This window comes from Leucopleurus acutus, assembly GCF_964270905.1.
Source record: "Leucopleurus acutus genome assembly, chromosome: 3".
NCBI classification, from domain to species: Eukaryota; Metazoa; Chordata; class Mammalia; order Artiodactyla; family Delphinidae; genus Leucopleurus; species Leucopleurus acutus.
In genome coordinates, this window is record NC_139145.1 from 21,303,000 (window position 1) to 21,320,339 (window position 17,340).

Consider the following 17,340-nt stretch of genomic DNA (forward strand, 5'->3'; position numbering starts at 1 on the left):
TAACATAGTAAGATTCTGCTATCCAGTGTTCACAGAACATGAGTGGGATACCCTTGACTGGAAAATGGGAAGCCAACTTTTGCTCACCATATACATACCGTATTCAGTACAAATGTTTATTAAGAATCTCCAAAAGCTAGACACTAGGCATCAGGGCTACACTGATAGAGCAGATAAAGTGCCTGGCCTCAGGGAGCTTGTGCTTCAGATGATGTACCTCAGCTAGATAGACTGAATGATGGATACTATATTGGGTTCACACTTTGTCTCAAGAAAAACATATATCCATAGACGTGATCCAGGAGTCAAATGGCAAAAGACCTAGCCTCAAAGTGAGTGTTAATTTCATTAAATGGTAGGTAAAAATTATTTTATATGCCGAGATAGGCTCTGCTTAAAAGACATTATTCCTCCAAACGTATTATTCAAGCCAGCTTATAAACCTGTGACTTTTTCTAGGAGAAATGTTGCCTTCTTTTCCAAGAAGGGAGCAGTAGGGGTCGGGGTGGAAATAGTTTCATCATCAGAGGCACAGTCTCACTACTACTGCTCAGCTCCAATTCGCAACCTTCTGAATGGTTTCCAGACTAAGTAATTTAGCAAAGTGATGAAGAAAAAATGGCCCATTAATCTTATGATGCGTGTTATAACTTCACTCTGGGTTCAGCATAGGAGAAATATTATTTGCATTGATTAGAAATATGCTTTATGGCTGCATATATTATTCACTCTGAACATTCTAAAATTATTAGCTGGGTTGACATGATGAACTGCACAGGAGTACTTCTAGATGACATCTCAATGTCATCTGTTACTCACATCATATAGGTCTAGAAATCAATATGTATTTTACTCAATATGAGATCTTATTCCAAACACCAAAATATGCCTGTTTTTATTCGATGGTTATCATCATGAAACTACCAGCTAAATATCATTTAGAAAATTCAAAGCAAGTAAATTACTGTATTAACTGTCCAACTATGATTATGACTTTCCTCCACTTATAGCTGAACCTAATATAATGATCTGGTCAGTCTGACTAGGAGGATTTATTCATTAATTTACTCAAATGTTCTGAGGTATATTTTGAAGGACTTAAATTATGGTCTGGTTTGTAGGATCCAACAGTAAGCCTGCAGGTTTATCTCCTACAAGCTCTGTGACCTTGCCCAAGTGACTTAGCATCTCTGAGCCTCACTTTCCTAATCTGCAAAATGGAAACAATAATAGAACCCAAGTTGTAAAGCTGAAGGAAAAAAAGTAATATGGTAATGTATTTTGGCACAAAAGAGCAGTTACGCTGATGGTCATTATTTGTGAATACTGTTGCTAAGATTATTGAAAACCTGTTGTGTGTTAGGTGCTGTTCAAGGACTAGAATTTTAAGACCGTTCTTCACCTTTATCCCAGTTTTACCTGCAAAGTTCTGCCATGCACTGGAAAAACACACTGGTATTTCTAGGGAAGGGGACCACTCAGGTGACATTTTTGTTTCACCAGGTATATAAAGTATACAAAGGTTATAGTGTATCTTTTAAGTCCTTTGGACGTCTAGTTACCTTTCACTAGAATGATTCTAGTAGATCCTGATAGATACCTGAGACAAGGTCAGGTCAGTGATGTTGGTACCTTTTCTGGCTTAAGAGCATAAGGCAGGGCTTCCCTGGTGGCGCAGTGGTTGAGAGTCCGCCTGCCGATGCAGGGGACACGGGTTCGTGCCCTGGCCCGGGAAGATCCCACATGCTGCGGAGCGGCTGGGCCTCTGAGTCATGGCCGCTGGGCCTGCGCGTCCGGAGCCTGTGCTCGGCAGCGGGGGAGGCCACAGCAGTGAGAGGCCTGCGTACAGCAACAACAAAAAAAAAGAGCATAGGGCAGAAACACAGGAAGAGAGGTCTTCCTTTTCCACTCCTGTTACTAAGAACCCTCTCGAATAATGACAATCTGAAACAGATCGCTACATTGTTCATGTTGTAGAATCAAAGCAGTGTACAAAGCAAAGAGCACTGGCCTCCATTATACGTGCATTTCACTTGAGATTCACTTTTCTAGACCGTGGAGAAAGCAGATGTTCCAACACTTTCCAGGTACTGGAATATTACAAGCTGGCAATCTCCACCACTGCATGTTTGATCACACCATTCCCTGCAAATGGAATGCTGTTCCATCAAGGTCAGATTGACCAGTGCAAATACCTGATTTTATCGTACGGTCAGAACCAAATTAACTTACTGAAATTCTGCCCAGCTCAGGGTCTACCTTCTCTGTGAAACCTCCTGTGAGATCCCAAGTTACAAACAACTCTATCATCTTCAGAAGACACTGTATACTATATAAATAGTAATTTACATATAAATATATGTATATGTGTCTGTATTTCTTTGTTACATTAAGTTACAGCTTCTGTGGTTTCTCTTCTTAACTAAACTGGACGCCCTTATCATCACAGAGGCCATGTACATCATTGTATCCTCCAAAAAATCCAGATAATAATATCATGGATTCAGTATATAGTTGTTTAATAGAAAACAATTAACTAACCACTGCAGAATACTAGTGTCTCTCAAGGTGTGTTCAGTGGATCATAAATCCTATGAGACAGTCCATGAAGGAAAAGATTTCAAATAAATTTGGGATCTGTTGTCCACTACATCTCCTTATCAGAGACTCATAATTCACAAGACTCGTGAAAAGCTCTGTAGCAAAGAAACTGTTGACTTAGTTTGACCCAGTATTTCTCTTACAAGAGTATCAGTTCTGGAGGTCAAGGACATTTTCCACCTCTAATACAACATCTCTACTGCCTAGTAGAGTGCCTGGCACTTAGTAGACACCTAATAAATATTTCAATAAGTTTCAACATACATTTCCCTTTTAAGCTATAGAAGAAAAACACACTATATAGTAGATTTTGATTTACTTGGGGAGAATAATAATAAAAAGAATAGATAAATGTACACAAATCATTTTGAAGTATATATATTTGACAATACTTTTTTCCACAAATCTACACAATTGCACATTTAGTGGTGATAGTAAACAAACTACATTTGCTTCTGAAAACTTGCTAAGAAGGATGGCTACTAAAAACTACAACTTGAACCCAAAACAATTGATTTAGTTCATTGGTCCCCACTCCTTAGCAGTTTTAATATAGAAGAAAATAGACGCATATATTTCTTTTCTGCCATAATACGACATCATATAAGGAATGCTATGTTATTAGCTAGAAATAAGATTTGCTTTTGTTATTTTAGTACATTTGATCCCATAAGAATAATTCTAGATTTTTTCCCCTCCTGTGACTCTCATAGCATCCGCATCTAAAACAGACTTTGGAGATTTAGATCAAATGTCATATCAATTGTCCTAGACTGCTTACTATGTGCTTTCACTATCGATTTTAATGTCAATAGAGAAAGGAGAAGGAAAAGTCAGAGGGAAATGAAACAGGTGTATGCAACACCCCTCTCTACTACCGACATTTCTCAGAATTCTGGGGGAAGTTGCATCTATAAGCGGAAAGTTTTTCACCATGGAACTCACGGTGGTTGAACTTCTCATGAAGAATTTTTTTTCACTACTGAAGAAAAATATGTTTGATTTTACCATAACTGAAAAGTTCTCCTGTTTCTACTTCTGAGGTTTGCCCTCAAGACTACTGTTTACCTAATGGAAGGGACTCCTATGCATGGAGGAAAAAGTGCACCATTTGAAGGAAAAGCTAAAGGAGTGATATTCAGGTAGCTCCTCATTCCACCAATGAAAACGTACACATAGATTTTCCACTTTACACCTCATTTTCCACCTTATTTTCATGATTTTGAAATGAATATGTAGGGTCTGATGAGTTTGTCAATAGTCTATAATTATTAGTGTTATTAAAATAGAATACAAATGATAAGCCATATGTAAAAATGCTGTGTGAATAAACTGCTATACCCCAAATAATACAAATGAGTGAATGGCAGTAAATGCTAAGAGGGATTAACAACATAAAGGATATTAAAAAAAATGATCACCATATTTCATACTTATGTGTCTTTTTCTCTCTCACTTTTTTTTTTTATTGCGGTACGCGGGCCTCTCACTGTTGTGGCCTCTCCCGTTGCGGAGCACAGGCTCCGGACGCGCAAGCTCAGTGACCATGGCTCACGGGCCAGCCGCTCCGCGGCATGTGGGATCTTCCCGGACCGAGGCACGAACCCGCGTCCCCTGCATCGGCAGGCAGAACACTCAACCACTGCGCCACCAGGGAAGCCCTTCTCTCTCACTCTTACTCAACTCCTAAATAACTAAGAGAATATGCTCACAAATGGTAAGCATGTTTTGGATGTTCGATGTGTGTTTGTGGGAAAGAACAAAAAAAAACCTGCCTCAATTAGGTCAAATATCATACAAGAGATGAATGAGATTAGAGATGGGATTGGGATTTGTGTTAGTTACTCAATAGCTAGCCAATCACAGATATGACAGTGTAGTGCAATATGCAAATATACTTTTTAACAACTTCTCTTAAGTTATCTACTGTCTGTAAAGACAATCACACTCAACTGCTCTGCACTTAACCCCAGAGCTTCTGAGTTAGAATCTGTTAGAAATAGGTACACGTTTCATTGCTTTGGCAACATTTACATGGCTCTGCATCAGGCAATACAACTGCTAAGATCACACTCTGGGAATTCAGGAAAGGCTAGTGTCCAGTTCTGGTCGTTCTACCACCCAACTGTGATCTAGGGTAAATTCCTGATTAAAAAAAAAAAAAAGAAAGAAAAACCCTGAAGATGCTGAAACAGTATTTCCTACTTCACAGGGTCGTCATGGGGATAAAAGGTCATTAGGATAAAGTGCCTCTCACCCAGGAAACACTGATAAATGCTACTGATGCTACCATCATCATCATCATGACTGATCAAGAACATATTGCCACATGGAAATTCAACATTCCCTGGGCCATTCACAACTCTCCTTTAAAGGACTCATATTCTATGTGGGGTCTTAACACCTTCAAATAACAGAAAATACAAGTCTTTACGCCTTTTTTTCTGTAGCTAATTTTGGCATCTTTCACCTCTGTCCACTTAAGTGTTGGTTTAGCATATTCTTGTCACACAAAGAAGCTACTTCCCAAAGAGAGGAACAATGTGTCAAGTGACAAAGACATTGAGTGAAGTCTTTCACATCCTAGATTGCCCATGGTACAGCTCAGCTGGTCTCTGGGTTGGAAGGCCTGGGTCTACTTTGCTCGTCTGTTACAGGGGAAGGGACATGGTCCTTAGCATGTGCTCTGTGAAACAGAGGCAGCTGCGGGTAGAATTATAACACAAGCAGAACTGGCTTCAATTCTTCCTTCTTAGGTCTTTTTCTTCTTGTTCAGCTGTTCAAGGAACTTGCCTGCCCTCTGTCCCTGCCAGGACGATGTTACATCTGCCTGGATAAGTAGGTCACCATTGTATATCAGGAAAGGTCTTATTTGTAATCATCAGGAACCAGATACGGCTAATTTGAGCAGAAAAGGAAACTTTTGGAAGTTTATGGTTAGGTCTCAGTAACTAGACTAAACAACCGAAAGCCAAGCCTATGCTATTGCAATTACAGGATCAGGCCAAAGTGATGTTATAAGTCCTAGCTGGCCTTGCTACCAAGCAGGAACAGGAAACAGGAGGTTGACCCAGCACTGCTGGCTTTGCTTCTTTACATCATTTATTTGTCATTCAAAATCCAAGAGAGGGGTGCAGTTGGCCAACCCGAGGTCGCCCGACTGTTTTCCATCTGTAAGGGAGACTGAGCATGTGAGTAAACAGTGTATCTGACGTGTTCAGCTTGTATAAGGAGAGGAAGGCTCTGTTTCTCACCAAGACCCACAAAGTGGAAAATTCCCCAGAGAAAGGAATTTCAGATCAGATGCTTGGAAAGTTAAAAACAACAACAACAAACAAATGCAGATGTGGAATTAAAGACATGGAGTCATTAAGAACCTATATGTGGAGTGATTCAGACCTGAGTTCACATCTGAACCAAGCTACTCAATCTTGCTGAGCTTCAATTTTCTTTAAAGGAAACAACGTGGAAAATGATATCCACATGTAACTTGTGGTACACATGAAGGAGGGTAGTACAGTATATGATGCCTGGCACATCCTATGCATTTGCTAAAACTACTAGTAGTACTATTATTATTGTTACTTATTATACAGTTTATTGTAGAAATTAACAGGGAGAGTATTAATAAATGTTAATACAATGCTAAGTGTCACATTTATGATCTCAACTAATTATTTGTTGATTCAACAAACATTCCACATATCAGAAAATAACCTGTTTGTGTATATATATATATATTTTTTTTTACAGAAGAAAAGAAACCCTGAGGCTTAGAAAGTGTAAACAATGTACCAAAAGTCACTCATTTAAGAGGTAATGGAATATTATTCAGCCTTAAAAAAATGAAGGAGATCCTTTCATTTGTGACATTATAGATGAAACAGGAGTGCATTATGCTGATGAAATAAGCCAGACAGGATAAATACGAATTCTATCATTTATATATGGAATCTAAAAAGAAAAAAAGCCACACTCATAGAAACAGAGTAGAAAACTGGTTGCCAGGAGTTGGGGTGTGGGTGGGGAAAAGAGGGGAAGACTGGTAAAAGGGTACAAACTTTCAGCTGCAGGATGAATAAGGTCTGAGGATCTACTGTATAACACAGTTACTACAGTCAATAATACTGTATTGTATAACTAACATTTTCTGAGAGAATAGAACTTAAGTGTTCTCACCAAAAAAAGAAAAAAAGGAAAAAGGTGTCATGAGCTGTTAGATGTATTAATTAACGTGATGGGAAGGATCCTTTTACAACGCATATGTATATTAAATCATCATGATACACTCTTTGACTATCTTACAATTTTGTCAATTATGCCTCAATAAAACAGAAAAAAAAGAGGTAATAAACAAGAGACTCCAATCCAGGATTATCCAGCTCAAAAAACTACACTCTTAACCATTACAATATAGTATCCATCCATATGTTGTAACTGTAAAATGCTTAACACAAAGGAAACATTAAATAAATGGTATTTATTCTAACTCTAATGCTTACTACATATTAGTTATGTGGTATGCTTTACTTCTAACTACAAGGGTATAAGGTGCAAATTCTTGCTACAGAACATAAAAGCCCCTGTGGTACCCTGTAGGATCTCTCATCTCTCAACCCAGAGTCTCCTCAAGTTGGAGGTCTTTACCCCCTTTATAATGTGGGAATAATGCCTTTCCCACATTTGCACTGGGCATGAAAATCCATACTTCCAGGTGTATACTGAACCTCCACTTAGCTCCTCGTCACCTTGGAATCACCAGACCAAAGATCATTTATTCCATTTATATAAATGATGTAGGGATAGAAGTACAGAATATACAGAGAGTGTTGGAGGAATCCAAACAACAAGTCCTCCACTCTCAAAACAAATTTTAGAGTTCCAAAAGTAAAGAGCAATGTTTGGAAATAAAACTAAAAATGAAACTAACATCTACAATTAGCCAAGTATTTATTATGGGCCAGGCTACTTACTAGGCACTTGATAAACATTACAGCTCATCTTCCTGCAGTCCTTCAAAGCATATAATAATGTTTCTATTTCATAGAGAAGAAAATTGTATCTAAGCAATTAGTTAGTGATTAGCCCAAGACCACAGGGTTAGGCTGTAAGAAAAGAAGGCCAAAATGGTGATGGATGTTATAACTAGAAGATTATGGCTAATCAAATAAAAATATTCAAAACGGTCCTAATGTATTATTAGGATTTCTTTAGAATAACTTGGGTACCTTAGTGAATACAGCAGTGGTAGGCACTATAGTCTCTTTAATTTGCTAATCATACAAATCTACTTTAATATTCTTGGTGACAAGGAGCTAACTACTGATAAGACAGCTTCTTCAGTTTTGGGGCTACTCCAGGGTGAAATGCCGGAACGTCTTACTGCCTGCAATTTTACCTAGTTCTACCAGGGGGAATAAAGCAGAACAAGTAGCCACTGTTCTTGACAAATGGATACAGTTTCAGTTTTTCAAACTATGAGTGTCAGATTCATTCATTGTATCAGATAGATCTGTCAAATGGCTTTGCCCATTGACTAATGGATGGCACACTGCAGACACACATTGGGTCAAAGGACTCAATGTCACCTCATTGATACTGTCATCAATATAATTTGTATTGGCATTTTGTCTCACCCTGACTTTAAGGACTATGTGGGGAGATCCAAGTCTCCAGACCATGGACTGATCACCTCTGCTTGACACAGTATTCTCTGCTCATTTCCAGAGGGGACCAAGGATGAGCTCTTGTACTTCTGAGTCTATTCACCCTACCTGGCAACACATACTAGCTGGGCTGATTGGATCAAGCAGGAGCCCCAGAGTTTAAATTTCCAGCTGCATTGGAGGAAACAGAGGCTATGCCCCAATCCCATAACCCCTCACTTCTTACTGCTAGCCTATCCTAGGCTGTTCTTGCTGATAGGAGTACTTCATGCTAAAAATTAATTTTGCTTACCTGATGGCAGTCACACAACCTCAAATGCCATTTTTATAAATAAGGCAACCACCAATGGAGTGTGATTTAGGGTTTTTTCTTCTGTAGACCCTGCCTACCCTATAAAATCTCCCATTACTGCATCATGGAGACTATAATCCCTTTCCGAGGGAACAGATTCTTTCCAACCATAAGATGAAATAAGAACCTACATTTCCATACTGCCCAAAAGGAAATACATTGATTACAAAATGCAGGAGAATGACTGATTTTCCACATTTGTTGTGTTCATTAAAGGGTTTTTGAATAGACTTGACAGTATTAAAGAAGTTCAACACACACAAAATAAAAATTAATAAATGAAGAGAAAAAAATTGCATTTACAACAAACAACAAAATAAACACATTGATATATAAAAGGTTGTTATACATCAATGAAAAATGGATGCCATAAAGTCACAAACTAAAAAGTATTAACAGCCAATAAAGATATGAAAATATGTTCAACCTTGCTATTATTAATCAAAGAAATACAAATAAAATAATTCAGGTGTCATATTTTACTGACTAGAATGACAAAGTTTTAAAAAACTTGATAATACTGGTATTGCTATTGATAATACTGGTATTGATATTGATAATACTGGTACTGATGAGTGTGTGTAAGAAATCACATTGGATGTTAAACTCTTGGTAGAAATAAAAAGCACGGTAACCTTTCTGGAAGACAATATGTCAGTATGTACCAGAACTGACAACCAGCCATTCAAGTTCTAGAAGTCCATTCTAAGGAAATAAACAAATGCTCAAAGACATATGAACAAGGATGCTTGTCTCATTGTTTAGCAAAGCAAAACAGGAATAATCTAAATGTTGAACAGTAGGGACTGGTTAAATAAATAATAGAATGCTGTTCAACCATTAAAAATGCTGCTGCAGATTTTTATTAGGTGATGAGTAGTCATACTTATATTACTAAATAAAAATGTTATAGAACTGTTTTGTAGTTTGATATAATAATTAAAGGTATTTTATACTTGCATTGTATTTATATGCACCCCGTCACAAAAAAGTTTCAAAAGATACCCTCAAAAATGTTACAGAGATGATTTATCAGAAATGGGATTTTGAGTTATTTTTCTTTTTTTCTTTAAATCCTTTCAATTTTGGAGTTTCTGCAATGAGCCTGTATTATTTTTACAATTAAAAATATTTAAATTTACAACAAAAGGATCTAAATTCCTCCAGTTTTCCATTTATTTTCCATCCTGGCTCAGGGTATTTGTGTAAGAAAAAAAAAATCAGCTTATTTTCTCTTTTGTATCAATCTAAATTTACTTTTCGTAAGTTAACTATTTTAGTCTGGCAAAAGTTTCACACAGGAAAATTGTTAAGGTCTGAGTATTCTATTACCTTTAAAAGCACTGGAAACTTTGAAATTATTTCTTTCAGAATTTTCATATAATACTGACAGGCGGCAGGGGGGGAGGTAGCAAAATGAAGGGAAATAGATAGTAGTAGTCAACTTCAATTAAGAAAAAGCAACAAGAGGCAGTTTGTACTCTTTTGATACGGCAGAAGCCCCATGTGTCAACTCATGCTAAAGAATGTATATATACACACACATATATATGTTTGTGTGTATTATATGTATATGTGACACACACACATCCAGTCTTAGGCTAATCACTCACTGTGGCAGAAACGAGCTGTTGACTACACTTTAATTAGCTCCTCCAGCCTGTAGAGGCATCACTAGGACCAAGATAGGAACAACATTCTCCATCTCCGCTTGCATCTGGGTATGGTTCTATCCCAAAGAATGTGACCAGAGGTGACCTGAAGAGTTTATGTCTGAAGCATAACGAGTTGATAATTGTAGCTTGCAGCTTCCTCTCTCCTTTCCTTTTTAGGACAAACGTAGAGCCACTTGATGAAGGTGGTGGGTCCCTGAATAACTGAGCAGAAAACTGACCCACAGACCACCAAAGTCCATACTACACTCCTGAGTGAGTGAGAAATGAACTGTCCATGTGTTGCTCCACTGAGGTTTAAGGTTTATTATTTAGTGTTTAACTAATGCATTTTTTCTTTAAACCTCAGTTGCCTTCTCTGTAAAATAAAGTCTTTGAAAAGGATCCACTGTAAGTTTTTTCCCTTGCTTATGTTTTTACCTTAGTTTTTAATTCTCAGAAACATTGCGCGCATTTTACCTTTTAAGTTAGTAAGTCTACTTTTTTTCCCACAAAGACGGGTTCTTCAAGTTATGGAGAAGTCATAGCAGACTGTTGCTTCAGTTTAAGATACGCATTCACATATGAGATAAGAAGGGTGAGGACCCAGAGAAACGCCTTTGACAGAGGGGAGTGAGAGCATACTGAAGAATGTTTAGTAATAAAGAATTCAGATGGGAGAAACGGATGGGTTACATCTAACAGATTTGCTCAAAGGAATTCTGGAAAGGCAAACATGTGAAAATGTATAGCAAAGACATGAAATGCCTTTTGGTCCCTAAATGGATTTCATTTCAAAGACGTGCATATTGCAAATACATGTACCATAACACTTCTCTGTCCACTTCTAGAATTTTCTAAAGCCTGACAGAACATCTGCAGAGAGAGGATGTCATTCCAAGATAATCGACTGCAAGTGACTAAATTAAGATAAAAATGTCCTTAACCTTGAGCAGTTTTTAAAGAGATTTTAGAAGAAAGGAGCCCTCCAGGGGGTTGTATAACTATATAATTGTACCCTTTCTAAAAGGCTATTTACAGATACATAATGTTTCCCCTCCATTCTTTAAAGTAAAATATAGGATAAAAAAAAATAGTTTGGGGATAATATTTGTTTGGGACAGCAGGCACTGCTAATCAGTACCACTCTCTCCTTATTCCTTACTATCAGAGCCCTGGTTTAGAAGACCCCATTATCCTTAAGGCTAAGGCGGCCAGTTTAAAATCCGAGCTGATGAGATCTAAGTGCAAGTCTGCTGACCATCTGTGGTAAAAAATTTGCTCTCTGAGTTAGACACTGCCTTTTTTTTCTTACTTAATTTCTTTTTTTTTTTCCTTTTCTTTCTTCCTGCCCAAATTGTTGGAACACTATTGGAGATTCTGGGGTCATTTTGAAGCTATGTGGACGTGCTAGAGATGTGGAAGCTGGAAGAGCGAAGCAACCCAGTCCCCTGGTGATGCCCTTTAGCAGCTGGACTAACGCTAGAGGGACTATCTCCAAACTTCCTGCTACCCGTGGAAAGTAAGGTAAATCACTCATTCACTTTCTGTTACCTACTAACTGATCCAGAACTCTAACCTCAGGGTTCTAGAACCCTTCTCAGTATCCCATAGTCATACTCATGTTCCGGACTCCTGATCATCAGACTTGCTTACAGCAGATGTATGGGGAGGGCGGGCTCTTCTGGAAGCCCTCATACTTCCTCCCCTACCCCCACCACACACAAATAATGATCTTTATGTCCACTCATCCTTCTATCTACACTCAGAGGCCAGGGCCCCCAGGAAGGCTTCACTGACAACCCTTTACTCCTCTCTACATGCAGAAAGGGTAGAGGTGTGGGCTCTGGAATCAGACTTCCTAGACTTGAATTCTTAATGTTACTTACCAGTTTAGGACGTGGGCAAAGTAGTTGCCTTCTCTGGACACCCCTGTAAAAGAGGAACACTAAGTAGCACCTACGTACCTTACTGAAAGGATTAAATGAGCAAATGTAGGTAAAGTTCTTATAATTTTTTCTTGGGTCAATCAATTCTAGCTGCTATTGTTACCTTTGGCTAATTTAGGGCAGAGTCCCTTTGCCCTCCTTTGGTTCTCTGGGCCCGTCTCATTCACAACACACACAACCGCATACTGCAGAGTTTTGAAAGGTGGTTCTCAAAATGTGGTCCCTGGGCCAGCAATATCAGCCACACCTGGGAACTGGTTAGAACTCTGGCACTGGAGCCCAGCAATCTGTGTTTTAACAATATTCTCAGGCAAATCTGATGCACACTAAAGGTTGACGACAACTGAGAACATCTGGCTCACACTCTCCTGGAGGCATTCACCAAAAATAGAGTTACAGGACCTTACACCTGTCCAGCTGGAGAAGGGGTCTAGTAATTGCCCTGGTTATCATGCTTGTCATGATTTTTCAGCACATAAATGTTTGAGAATCACTGCCATTTTGAATGTGTGTTTCACTTGTCTGTTTTTCCAGTGGACTTTACTTCCTTGCAAGGAAGGTTTGTGAAGATTTGTTGCTGTTGTTTGCATTATTAGTTTTATTATGCTAATTCTAGAATCTCTGGTGCATAGTGCAATCTCAGGCAGGAAGTAGTGGCTCATTAAAACAGGTATTCCAGAAGTCTTAGTAGAACTTCAAGATTAATTCCTTCAGGAAGAGGTAAAATTGTCATTAGATGCAGATGATATGATACTATACAGAGAAAACCCTAAAGACTCTACATGAAAACTACTACAACTGATAAACGAATTCAGCAAGGTAGCAGAATACAAGATTAACATACAGAAATTGGTTGCATTTCTTTATACCAACAATGAAATATCGGAAAGGGAATGTAAAAAAACAATGCCTTTTAAAATCACAACCCTCAAAATAAAATACTTAGGAATAAACCTCACCAAGAAGGCAAAAGACTTATACGCGGAGAACTGTAAGACATTAATAAAGGAAAGTGAAGATGATTCAAAGAAATGGAAAGACATCTCATGTTCTTGGATTGGAGGAATTAACATTGTTAAAATGCTCATACTACCCAAAGCAATCTACAGATTTAATGCGATCCCTATCAAATTATCCATGACATTTTTCACGCAATTAGAACAAAATCCTAAAATTCATACAGAACCATAAAAGACCCAGAATTGCCAAAGCAATCCTGAAGAAAAAGAACAACGTTGGCAGCATAGCCACCCCAGACTCAGACAGTACTCCAAAGTCACAGTAATCAAAACAGCGTGGTATTGGCACAAAAACAGACATATGGATCAATGGAACAGAATACAGAGCCCAGAAATAAACCCACACACCTCAGTTAATCTTTGACAATTAATCTTTGACAAAGGAGGCAAGAATATATAATGGGAAAGAGATAGTCTCTTCCGCGAGTGGTGTTGGTAAAGTTGGACAGCCTTATATAAACCAGTGAAGTTAGAACACATCCTTTCACCATACACGAAAATAAACTCAAAATGTCTTAAAGACTTAAACATAAGACATGACACCATAAAACTTCTAGAAGAGAACACAGGCAAAATATTCTCTGACATAAATCATACCAATGTTTTCTTAGGTCAGTCTCCCAAGACAATAGAAATAAAAATGAAAATAAACAAAGGGGACCGAATCAAACTTACACGCTTTTGCACAGCAAAGGAAACCATAAACAAAATGAAAAGACAACCTACAGAATGGGAGAAAATATTTGCAAATGATGCGACCAGCAAGGGCTTAATTTCCAAAATATACAAACAGCTCATACAACTTGATGACAATAAAAGCAAACAACCCAATCAAAAAAATAGGCAGAAGACTTAAAGAGACATTTCTCCAAAGAAGAAATACAGATGGCCAATAGGCACATGAAAAGATGCTCAACACTGCCAATTATTAAAGAAATGCAAATCAAAACTACCATGAGGTACCACCTCACACCAGTCAGAATGGCCATCATTAAAAAGTCTACAAATAACATATGCTGGAGAGGGTGTGGAGAAAAGGGAACCCTCCTACAACACTGTTGGTGGGAATGTAAGTTGGTGCAGCCACTGTGGAAAACAGTATGGAGGTTCCTCAGAAAACTAAAAATAGACCTACTATATGATCCAGCAATCCCACTCCTGGGCGTATATCCAGACCAAACTATAATTCAAAAAGACACATTCACCCTGATCTTCACAGCAGCAATATTCACAATAGCCAAGACATGGAAACAGCCTAAATGTCCATCAACAGATGAATGGATAAAGACGATGTGGTACATATATACAATGAAATACTACTCAGCCATTAAAAAAAAGAATGAAATAATGCCATTTGCAGCAGCAACATGGATGCAACTAGAGATTATCATACTAAGCAAAGTAAGTCAGAAAGAGAAAGACAGATACCATGATACCTCTTATATGTGGGATCTAAAATATGACACAAATGAACCTATCTATGAAACAGAAACAGAATCAGAGACATAGAGAATAGACTGGTGGCTGCCAAGGGGGAAGCAGGTGGGAAAGGGATGAACTGGGAGTTTGGGATTAGCAGATGCAAACTGGTATATATAGATTGGCTAAACAACAAGGTCCTACTATATAGCACAGGGAACTATATTCAATATCCTGTGATAAACCATAATGGAAAAGAATATGAAAAAGAATGTATATACATATGTATAACAGAGTCACTTTGCTGTACAGCAGTAATTAACACAACACTGTAAACCAAGTATACTTCAATAAAAAATAAGTTAATTAAATTTTTAAAAAGATTAATTCCTTCAGAAGAACAAGTACTACACATTCACAGAAAAAGCACCCTTTGAAAGTTTAAATTTTTGAATTTCTTTGCCACTTCCTTAGTTTTGATCATCTTGGACAATATATATTTTTTTTTTTTTTTTTTGCGGTACGCAGGCCTCTCACCGTCGTGGCCTCTCCCGTTGCGGAGCCGCGCAGGCTCAGCGGCCATGGCTCACGGGCCCAGCCGCTCCGCGGCATGTGGGATCTTCCCGGACCGGGGCACGAACCCGTGTCCCCTGCATCGGCAGGTGGACTCTCAACCACTGCGCCACCAGGGAAGCCCGACAATATATTTTTAATATTGACTTTTAAAAAGAATTGTGTTTCAGTGTTTGCTATCCTTAGAGAGACAGAAACAGATAAGTACAACTAAAAACTTATTTTTCAAAAGTCTCAAAAGTATAAGGGAAATGAAAGTAATTATATCTTCAAATGATTTTGGGGTATGATTCTAATTTCATACTTCTGATGCGATTCAAGATTAAAACTATATTAAGACAGTTGAGACATGCCGCATTGGTATTAAATGAATTTAATTTTGTGTAAAGTGGCAGAAATATTTTCTTCAGCAAACATACCTGCAGATATAAAATCACAACCATAAATCTACAAAAAAGCAAGCTATTGAATGAAATCTGATTGGTTATTTCCCTGCAGTATGGATCTGCTAATAATTTAATTTACTACTTGCTAACAGAAGCCAAAATTTAAATATACATATGTGTGTGTGTATATATCTATCTCTTCAATTTTAAAACATTCATATACATGAACAAGTATACATACACATATATAACAATTGTTCATATATATAAACAATTTAAATTAAAGAAAGTACATCTGGTGGCCTATTTTTTCCCCCCGATTTCTAAAGAACACCATATTCTATTCTCGGCAGTGGAATGTCAATCCACCTTAAGCGTTGTCCAATGAGCATATCTGAGAAACCACTGGTTTAGCCAATGATGTACTTATTGAGGGAGGCCCTAGTGCCACTGTCAAGAGCTTATCCACAGGAGAGATAAGAAGGTACTTCTTTGATTTGTGAAAAGAAGTAGTGAGGAATGGCAGGTAGCTGCAGGCTGATGACACGTGATGTCCATATATATGTAGAACCAACACGCCCATAATTGCACCCATTTTCCATACCCAAATCCAAAGCCTTTATATCATTAATCCCAGGCAAAAATGGTAAGATTCATATGTGTTACTATCCCACGGCTTCAAGATGCCTCTAAACTCATATGAGTAAGTCTTAGTTTTATCAGTGGAGGACAAACCAGGCTTCTATCACCAAGCCCCATTCCATAACAGGCAAACCAGTCCAAGACTTCTCTGAGTGCTGCAGGAGAGTCTATGGAAGGGGCGCTCACTCCACTGTGATGCCTAAAATGCCTTTGCACAGAGCAAACATTCAATACATGCTGAGTGAATGAATCAGTGAACTGGCTCATTTCAGGGAAATTCCATTCAACAGGCTGGCATTCCTTCCTACCCATCTTAACTGTTAAGCTTGCCATCAGACAAAAATTTAATTATAAAACATTAGAGCTGAGGAAATTTTAGAAACTGTCTACTCTCCAGAGGTATACAACTTTAATTCAGTGGTAAAAATCACTAGGAGTGATTTAGGAGTCTATCAGACCTCAGTCCAAATTCCACATCTACCATATTTTGGTGAGCAAATAACTACTTCTGAGGCTCTGTTCCATGTATGCATTATGGGATATCATAATAATACATACATTAATTGTATGACTATCAGGGGATGAAATGACACAACCCATTTGCCATGGTCGGCTAAGTAATTTGCACCAAGTAAGCACTCAAGACATTAGCCAATATTAATAGCGGAGAGATGAAAACAAAACTCTGGGACTGATGCCTACCCTAGTGGCCTCAGTGGTCATAATGACTGTCTTCCATTCAGCCTGCTCTCTTCTCACTAAGACTAAGGAAGAGAAGATGAACAAATTAGGAATAACAATTTGAAAATGGTTTTATACTCCCTGAATGAATAGAATTATAATAAAATGATTCATGAGTTCTGCAGAAATATGATGAGACTTTAGATCTTTCTGTCAGTTCTCTACAAAACCAATTGATGGCCCTAAGATGTACCTTCCCACCCAGCCCCATCCTTACCACGATCAAACATCATTGTAAATGGAAAAGTCAACTACACATATCAACAAGCTAAGTTACAAGCCAGTGAAGTCTCAGAGCTTTGATAGAGAAAATTCAGATTTATCATTATATGTAAAAATA